This window comes from Theropithecus gelada, chromosome 4 (assembly GCF_003255815.1).
Source record: "Theropithecus gelada isolate Dixy chromosome 4, Tgel_1.0, whole genome shotgun sequence".
Taxonomy (NCBI): Eukaryota; Metazoa; Chordata; class Mammalia; order Primates; family Cercopithecidae; genus Theropithecus; species Theropithecus gelada.
The window spans coordinates 121,815,511-121,825,271 of record NC_037671.1 but is presented as its reverse complement, the minus strand read 5'-3'; positions in this window follow the sequence as shown (position 1 = coordinate 121,825,271).

Below are 9,761 nucleotides of genomic sequence, written 5' to 3'. Positions count from 1 at the left end.
AGAGGGAGGCAAAAAGGAACCATATTCTGAAAGACACTTGAGCATTCTGTTCTCCTAAACAAGAAACCAGCTAGCCAGAGCCCCACCCACAGGGGTTTTATCAGAGCCAAACCAACCTGGGGGAGGTAGATATCTAGCTCCAGCCAAATCCAGTCATCCTGTCCCACCTAAGAGAGGAAATATTTGTGAATTTCACAGACCAGGGGCACAGGCTCACTAAGACTGAGACCTAATCACAGGACTATAGAACAGTTCCCCTCCCACACACCTCACCCACATCCCTAGAGGCCTCTGTTCACAGCAGTTCCTTTCACCCAGTGCATCATATCCAGAGTTCAACAAAAAAAATTACAAGGCATGCTAAAAGGCAAAAACACAGTTTGAAGAGACAGAGCAAGCATTAAAACCAAAGTCGGATGAAGCAAGAGTGTTGGAATTATTAGACCAGGAATTTTCTAAACTATAATTAATATGCTAAGAGCTTTAATGGAAAAAAGACAACATGCAAAGAATATGTGAAAAATGTAAACAGAGAGATGAGAATACTAAGATTTTTTTTTTTTAAGTCTTAGAAATAACAACACTGTAGCAGAAATGAATACGGTCTTTGGCAGGCTCATCAATAGACTGGACACATCTGAGGAATGAATACTTGAGCGTGAGACTATGATGATAGAAAGTTCAAAACAGAAAAAGCAAAGTGAAAAAGACCATGAAAAACAGGAGATGCTATTCACAAACTGGGGGACAACTACAAAAGGGCAATGGGAAAAACATCTGCATAGGGGGACACCAGAAGGAAAAGAAAGGAACACAGGCAGCATTTGAAGCAATGATGACTAAGAATTTTTCTAAATTAATGTCACATCCAGGAAGTTTAGAGAATACCAAGCAGGATAAATGCCAAAAACTACACAGAGGCATATCACATTAAAACTGCAGGAAATCCAAGATAAATAAGCCAGAGGGAACAGAAACTTTACCTGCAGAGGAGCAAAGATAAAAATGACATCCCTTTTTTTTTTCTCAGTCACAGTATTAGTCCATTTTCACACTGCTGTAAAGAAATACGTGAGACTGCATAATTAATAAAGGAAAGAGGTTTAATTGACTCACAGTTCCACGTGGCTGGGGAGGTCTCAGGAAACTGACATCACTGCAGAAGGAGAAGCAAGCATCTTCTTCTCGTGGTGGCAGGAGAGAGAGCCCGTGTGAAGGAGGAAGTGTCAAACACTTGTAAAACATCAGATTCCATGAGAACTCACTGTCACAAGAACAACATGGGTGAAACCTCCTCCATGAACCAACCGCCTCCCACCAGGTCCCTCTCTTGACACATGAGGATTACAATTCGAGATAAGATTTGGGTGGGGACAAATAGCCAAACCATATCAGACACTTTGTGTGTTAAGCTCTTCTTACATTGCTGTAAAGAAATACTTGAGACTGGGTCATTTATAAAGAAGAGAGGTTTAATTGGGTCAGAGTTCTGCAGGCTGTGCAAGCATGGCCCTGGTATCTATTCAGTTCCTGGGGAAGCTTCAAGGAGCTTTGACTCATGGCGGAAGGCAAAGGAGGAGCAGGTGTGTCACGTGGTGGGAGCAAGAGCAAGGGTGAAGGAGGTGCCAGAGCCACACACTTTTAACCAGATCTCACAAGAACTCACTATCATGAAGACAGCACCAAGGGGGTGGTGCTAAACCATTCATGAAGGATCCACCCCCATGATCCAGTCACCTCCCACCAGGCCTCAGTTACATTTTAACGTGAGCTTTTGGGAGGGGGGCAAATATCCAAACTATATCACCATGCAAACAGGAAGAGAGTAGAATGAAATATTTAGTACTGAGAGAAGAAAGACTCCCACCAATCTATAATACTCTACCCAGCAAAATTATCCTTCAAAAATGAAGGAGAAATAGAGTCTTTTTCAGATAAACAAAAAAAATGGGAAATTTTTTGTCTGTAGACCCACTTTGCAAGAAATGTGAAAAGAACTGCTTTAGAAAGATGAAAAAAAAAAAATAGATCAGAAACTAGATCTACAAAGAAAGAGCATTGGAGAATGAATAAGTGAAGATCATATAAATATTGTACTTATTCTTTTTTTGTTGTTAATTAGAGACAGGGTCTTCTGTCACCCAGGCTGAAGTGCAGTGGCAGAATCATAGCTCACTGCGCCTCAAACTCCTAGGCTCAAACAGTCCACCCACCTCAGCCTTCTGAGTAGCTAGAACTACCAGTGCATGCCACCATATCTGGCTATTTTTTTTTAGAGGGGGGGTCTTGCTATGTTGCCCATGCTGGTCTCAAACTCCTGGCCTCAAGTGATCCTCCTGCTTTGCTCTCTCAAAGCACTAGGATAACAGATATGACCCACCATACCTGGCTATTTTTCTTATTCTTAATTGGCCTAGCAGACAAGAGTTTGTTCAAAATAGTAATAGCAACAACATACTCAATTAGGTACGCTTATACCTGTATCTATGTATCTCTATATATGTTTACGTATAATTGAAATGAATGGCAACCTTGATACAAGGAATAGGAGGTAAGAATTAGGACTGTTTTGTTATTATAAGACATTTACACTACTCCCGAAGTGGTATAGTGATACTTGAAAGTGGACTTGGATCAGTTGCAAGTGTATGATCCAAACTCCAGGACAACCATTAAAAAAAGTTATAAAAGGTAAATATTGATAGGTGAAGTAAAGAAGGAAAATGGAATCATATAAAATACTCAATTCAAACTACAAAAAGCAGAAAAATGTGGAAGACAATAATAGTAACAAACAAAGACAAAAAAAGTAGAAAACTGTAGCAAATATGATAGATATTAATCCAAGTATATCACTAATCACTTTAAACATCAGTGGTCTAAGTGCACCAATCAAAAGACTGAGTTCGTCAGAGTGGATCAAAAAATAAGACCCAACTATATGTTGTCTACAAGAGTCCCACTTTAAATATGGACACACACGTAAAGTAAAAGGATGGAGAAATATATACTATACTAACACAAAAAGAGCAGGAGTAGCTATATTAATTACAGACAGAGCAGACTCCAGAACAAGGAAAATTATCAGGGATAAAAGAGGGGAATTTCATAATAATAAAGGAGTAAGTTCTCCAAGAAGGCATAATAATCCTTAATGTGTATATGCCTAACAATATAGCATCAAAATACAAGAGGCAAAAACTTATATAACTGCAAGGAGAAATTGGTGAGTCCACTATTATAGGTGCAGAACTCAATACCCCTCTATCAGAAATAGGTAGATCCACCAGGCAGAAAATCTGTAAAAATATAGTCAAACTCAACAGCATCCTCAATTAACTGGATATACTTGACATCTACAGACTATTTTTTTCCAAGAAGAGCAAAATACACATTCTTCTGAACCTCACAGGAAACATTCACCAAGACAAACCGCATTCTGGACAACAAGACATACCTTAAATTTTCAAAGTACATAAATCACCCAATGTCTGCTTTCAGACCACAGTCAAATTAAACTAGAAATCTGTATCAGAAAGATTGCTGGAAAATCCCTAACTACTTGGAGATTTGACAACACATTTCTTAATAACACATGAGTAGAAAACAAAATCTCAAGAGAAATAAAAATATTTTGACTAAATGAAAACACAACTTATCAAAATTTGTGAGATGCTTCAGAAGCAGTGTTTAGGGGCCAAGCGCAGTGGCTCATGCCTGCAATCCCAGCACTTTGGGAGGCTGAGGCAGGCAGATCACTTGAGGTCAGGAGTTCGCGACCAGCCTGGCCAACATGGCAAAACCCCGTCTCTACTAAAAATACAAAATTAGCCAGACGTGGTGGTGTTTGCCTGTAGTACCAGCTACTCGAGAGGCTGAGGCAGGAGAGTCTCTTGAACCTGGGAGGTGGAGGATGCAGTGAGCTGAGATCATGCCACTGCACTCTAGCCTGCATGACAGTGAGATTCTGTCTAAAAAAAAATCGGGTTGGGGGGCAGTGCTTGGGGGAAATTTATAGCACTGAATGCATATATTAGAAAAGAAGAAATTTCTAAAATCAATAACCTGTTTCCACCTTAGTAAAGTCGAAAAAACAAGACCAAATGAAATCCAAAGTAAGGAAAAGAAATGAAATAATAAAATAAGAGCAGAAATCAATAAAATCAAAAACAGGAAATCAACAAATAAAATCAACAAAACCAAAAGCTGGTACTTTGAAAAGATCAATAAAATCAGTAAGTCTCTAGCCAGGCTAACCAAGAAAAAAAGGGAGAATATATAAATTACTAACTTAGAAATGAAAGAGAGGACATCACTAGAAATCCCATGGACATTAAAAGAATAATAAAGGAATATTATGAACAACTCTGGGCCCATAAATTTGATAGCCTAAATAAAATGAACCAACTCTTTGAAAGACACAAACTGACTAAACTCACACAAGAAAAACAGAAATTCTGAATAGGTCTATATCTATTTAAAAGATTGAATCAATAATTAAAAACTTTCAAAACAGAAAGCTGGCTCAGATGATTTTACTTGTAAATTCTACTGAATGTTTTAAAAATAAATTACACCAATTATCTACAAACTCTTTCTGAAGATAGAAGCAGACAGAATGCTTTCTAACTCATTCTTTGAGGCCAACATTACTCTAATACTGAAACCAGACAAAAACATTATGAGAAAATAAAACTGTAGATTAATATACTAATAAGTAAAAATCCAAAAATGAAATTTTAAAAAATCACACTTGCAAAAGCACCAATAAGAATAAAATATGTAGAAGAAACAAATATAACAAAAGAATTGCAAGGCATATACCCTAAAAGCTACAAAATATTACCAAGATAGGTTTTTAAATATCCCAGTAAAATGGGGGACATTCCATGTTCATGGATTGGGTGACTCACTATTGCTAAGTTGAAAATTCTTCCAACTGATTTACAGGTTAAATGCAATCTCTATTAAAATATCAGCAAATCTTTTTTATGGAAGTTGATAAGCTGATTTTACCATTTATATGGTAGTAAACATAACCTAGAATAGCCAAAACAATTTTGAAAAAGAACAAAGCAGGTGGATTTACACCACCTGATTTCAAAACCTGCTAAAAAGCTACCATAATCGAGATAGTGTGGTATTGGTGTAAGAATAAATACATAAACCAACCAAGAAGAATAGAAAGTTCACAAATAAACTTAGGTTTATGGTTAATTTATTTTAGATGATGATACCAATGTAATTCAATAGGGAAGAATAATTTTCCAAAAAATAGTTCTGGGATAATTGGCTAGCCATATACAAGAAAATAAAATTAAACAGTTACTTTGCACCATGCACAAAAGTCAACTCATAATATGTCAAAAACTTAAATGTAAGAGCTAAAACTATAAAACTTCTAAAAAGAAAACATAGAAGAAAGTCTTTGTGACCATGATTTAGGCAAATATTTCTTAGGTATGACACTAAAAGCATGATTCATGAAGAAATTTTTGATAAATTAGGCTTCATGAAAACTGAAAACTACTACTCTTTGAAAGACACTGTTAAGAAAACAACATTTTTTAAAAGCCATAGACTAGACTATAGACTAGTAGAAAGTATTGAAAAATACATATTTTAAACATAAGATTTATATGCATAATACTTGAAGAACTCTTACTACTCACAAATAATTAGATAAACAACCTAGTTTTTTTTTTTTTTAAATTGAGTAAAGGTTTGAACAGACATTTCTCTAAGGGACCTAGAATGGGAATAAGTGTATAGAAAGATGTTGACTTCATTGGTGATTAGGAAAATTTTGAATTAAATCCACAAGGAGGTATCCCTACACCAGGAATGGTCAAATTAAAAAAAAAAAATCTGACAATACAAAGTGTTGGTGAAAATGTGGAGTAACTGAAGTTTTCATGCATTATTGATGAAAATCCAAAATGGTACAGACACTTTGGAAGACACTTAGCAATTTTTAAAATAAACTTAAAACATACAACCTACCAATCCTATTCCTAAGTACTTACATAAGGGAAGTGAAAACTTATGTTCACACAATATCTTGTACTCAAATGTTCATAGCTGCAGTTTTACTAATAATATCCAAGGAGTGGAAATAAGTGACTCTCAATTGGTGAGTAGATAAATAAATTGTGGTATATATTTTAAAAAATGGATTCTATTCTGCAAAGAAGTAATAATAAAAGGAATGGACTGCTCATATATGATGCAATAATGTGAATACATCTTGAAAGCATCCTAAGTGAAAGAAGCCAGATGCAAATGAGTACATACTGGATGGTTCCACTTATATAAAATTTAGAAAAGGCAAAATCACAGTGACAGACAGAGGAGTGTTGCCAGCGCCAGGGTTTGTGGTGGGGAGGACGGTGGCTGTAAAGGGACAGAAGGAAATTCGGGAGATGACGGAAAAGTTCCATATGTTGATTGTAGTGGTGATTTGATGACTATAAAGTTACATTTGCCAATTTGTAACACTACAGTGAAAATTGATGAATTCTCTTATACATAAATTATACCTCAATTAAGCAGATTTTGCATGAAGCAATAAATCATTTGTAGGAATTTAGCTTAGCCACAGGCTGACCATTAACTTTCACCATTCACCTCCTTTGAGAACTTCCAACTTCTTCTGAATAAACCTAACTGGATCTAGCTGGATCTCTGCACTCCCATAAACAGACCTGGCAGGTGAGCTTCAGGGTGGCATTTATATAATGTGTGTATATATATGTCTGTATGTATATATGTATTTCATAAAACTTCTTATCACATGACATAAGTTGTGGCATAAGTTGTTCATCAAATCACTTTAAAATTTTCCAAATCTTCTTATTTTTAGAAAATTGCTGGTGTAATTTATTTTTGTTTGACAACATTGACAGTAGCCAAGTGATGTTCTGTCTGAAGTCTGATTTGACATCAGGAACGGCATCCAGCTCTTTCCCTGGTGAACAGCCTTGAGGCCCCATGGCCAGCATGCACTTGAAGCTGAAGGGCGAGATGTCCATTCCTCATGCTGCCAGCCTGTTCCTGTGTTGCCACCTCAGGCCTTGTCACCTCTCCCCTTGGTGCTACCAGGTAGCATTATTGGGTGATTTGTACCCATAAGCAGATTTTTCTCATCTGATAGAGAAACATTTCAATATTTTGACAGCTGGAGCATCCATGCTGATCTTCTTCCTGCAGGGTCCTCACTGGCTCAACTACAGCAGCATCTGCCCCTCCACATCTTTTCACATTTCTGGCTGTGAATGACCTACAGACGCTTTTCATCATCCTGACCCTATTAACCAATGTATGTTAATTATGTAGACTTCTTGGTCTACATAATCCTGATCCTAATCAACCCTCTTTTTATTTTAGTCATTCTGTCCAAATGTAAAATTACCATAAGAAAGCTATCATATTCACATCAAGGACACTCTGTCTTAGCTAAAGTGTGGTATCCTGGAGTGATGCAGGTAGCCGGGGGTAGTTCTAAAACATGTCCACACATCCCTGGACAGCTCTCTCATCAAAAGGTGGAATCTAACTCCCCTCCCTCTGAATATGGGCTGGACTTAGTCACTTGTTGGTAACATATAGAATGTAGTGGAATTGTGTGTGACTTCTATGGCTGGGTAATAAAAGAGATGTAATTCTTTTCAGCAGTCTCTCTCAGAACACGTCCCCTTGGAAGCTCCAAGTTAACTTGCAACAAATCCAGAAGCTTCCTTGCCTGAGATACCACATGGAAAGGTTGTATATAGAGAGAAATGCCTCAGTAGCTGCAGCTACTGAACCTTCTCCCCATCAACCACTAGACATAGGGCAAGAGTGAATCTGTGGGTGACTTTAGCTCCCAGCTTCAGAGCTTCCCCAGACCAGGCCAAGTGGAGCAGAGATGAACTGTCCCCAATGAGCCCTGCCTAAACTGTAGATTTGTGAGCAGAATTTATGTTATTGTTTTAAGCCACCAAGTTTTGTGATGGTTACATAGCATTAGAAAACTGGAACAGTTGGGGAGGGTACTAATTCTACCGGTTGTTGAAAATAGCCATAGCACCTTCCTTGTCTCACAAAACAGCATATTAATGCTCTTTACCCATGGTCTAAAAACACATCCTCAGTTTACTACAGGGTTGAGAGGATCTCACACTGGGATGTTTGATACAAAGGATCAAATACACTACACTCTCATTCTGTATAGTTTTGTCTGTGTTCTAGTCATCATCATCTGAGGCTTCTGATGCCATTCCAGGCCTCAAGCAGGAACATTGGAGAGATAAAATAATTGGATGTTCAGATATCTCCTTGGGTGCCTGATAGGTAAAAGGGTCTGAATCCTTATTATCTGGGTGAACTCGCCATCTTTAGAGTCACCTGATGTCTACAGCTCTTGCTGGGTAAGAGTGAAGATTGTACTGTGAGAACCTCAACAATGAACACTAACATGATTTGGGAAACACAAGATATGCAAGAAGAGAGAGACTATGAACCACCCTGAGAGACAGAATAATAACAAAAAAGAAAACAAAATACAGGTTTCTGAATCTGTCGTGAGGCATAACAAGACCTCAGCCATTTGGTGACCAAAGAATTAGAGACTGAGGGTCCTCAAAAACGCTCTTGAAAAAGAAGAACAAAATTAGGGCACTCACATGTGCTGATTTCAACTTAACTGCAAAGCTGCAGTTCTAAATACTTGTATTGGCACAATGATAGACATACAGATCAATAGAATAGAACTCTTATTCCAGATATAAACCCTTTGTTCAATTGGTCTTTGATACACCAATATAATTCAGTAGGGAAAAAAACAGTCTTTCAATAAATGATGCTGGTGACAACAGGATGTCCACATGCAAAAGTATGAAGTTGGATGTTTACCTAACACTATGCACAAACATTAACTCAAAATTAATTAACATTCTAATGTGAGAGCTAAAACCATAAAGCCCTTGAGGGAAACATAGCAATAACTATTCAAGACCTTAGATTAGGCAATGCATTCTTAAACACCAAAAGAAAAAAAATAGGTAAATTGGATTTCACCAAAAGGAAAAACTTTTTTGCTTCGATAGATGGCATCAAAGAAGTAAAAAGACAACATACACAATGGGAGAAAATATTTGCAAATCATAGATCTGATGAGAGACACGTATCTAGAATATATAAAGAACTCTTACAATTCAATAAGAAAAAATACAAAATCCCCAATTACAAAATGGGCAAAGGATTTGAGTGGCACTTTCTCCAACGAAGATATGGAAGTGGACAATAAGTACATGAAAAGATACTCCACATCATTAGTCATTAGGGAAATGTACATCAAAGCCACAATGAGATACCATCTCACACACACGAGAATGGCTGCATTTCAAAAGACAGACAATAACAAGTCTTAGGGAGGATGCTGGGCAATTGGAGCCCTCCTTGCTGATGGAAATGTCAACCAGTGCAGTCACTTTGGAAAATATCTGGCAGTTCTTCAGATATTAAATACATAGTTATCACACAACCCAGCAATTCTACTTCTAAGTGAACATCCAAGAGAAATGAAAACATATTTCCACACAAAAACATGTACAGGAATGTGATGATTTGGGTGTCAACTTTAATGGATTAGGAATACCCAGATGTTTGGCAAAGAGTTATTGTCAATGATTTGGTAGGCACTGAGCCAGGAAGGGCGAGTTATTGCTCTCTCTTCTGCTCTTGGATGTCAGAACTCCAGGTTCTCTGGCCTTTGGACTTCA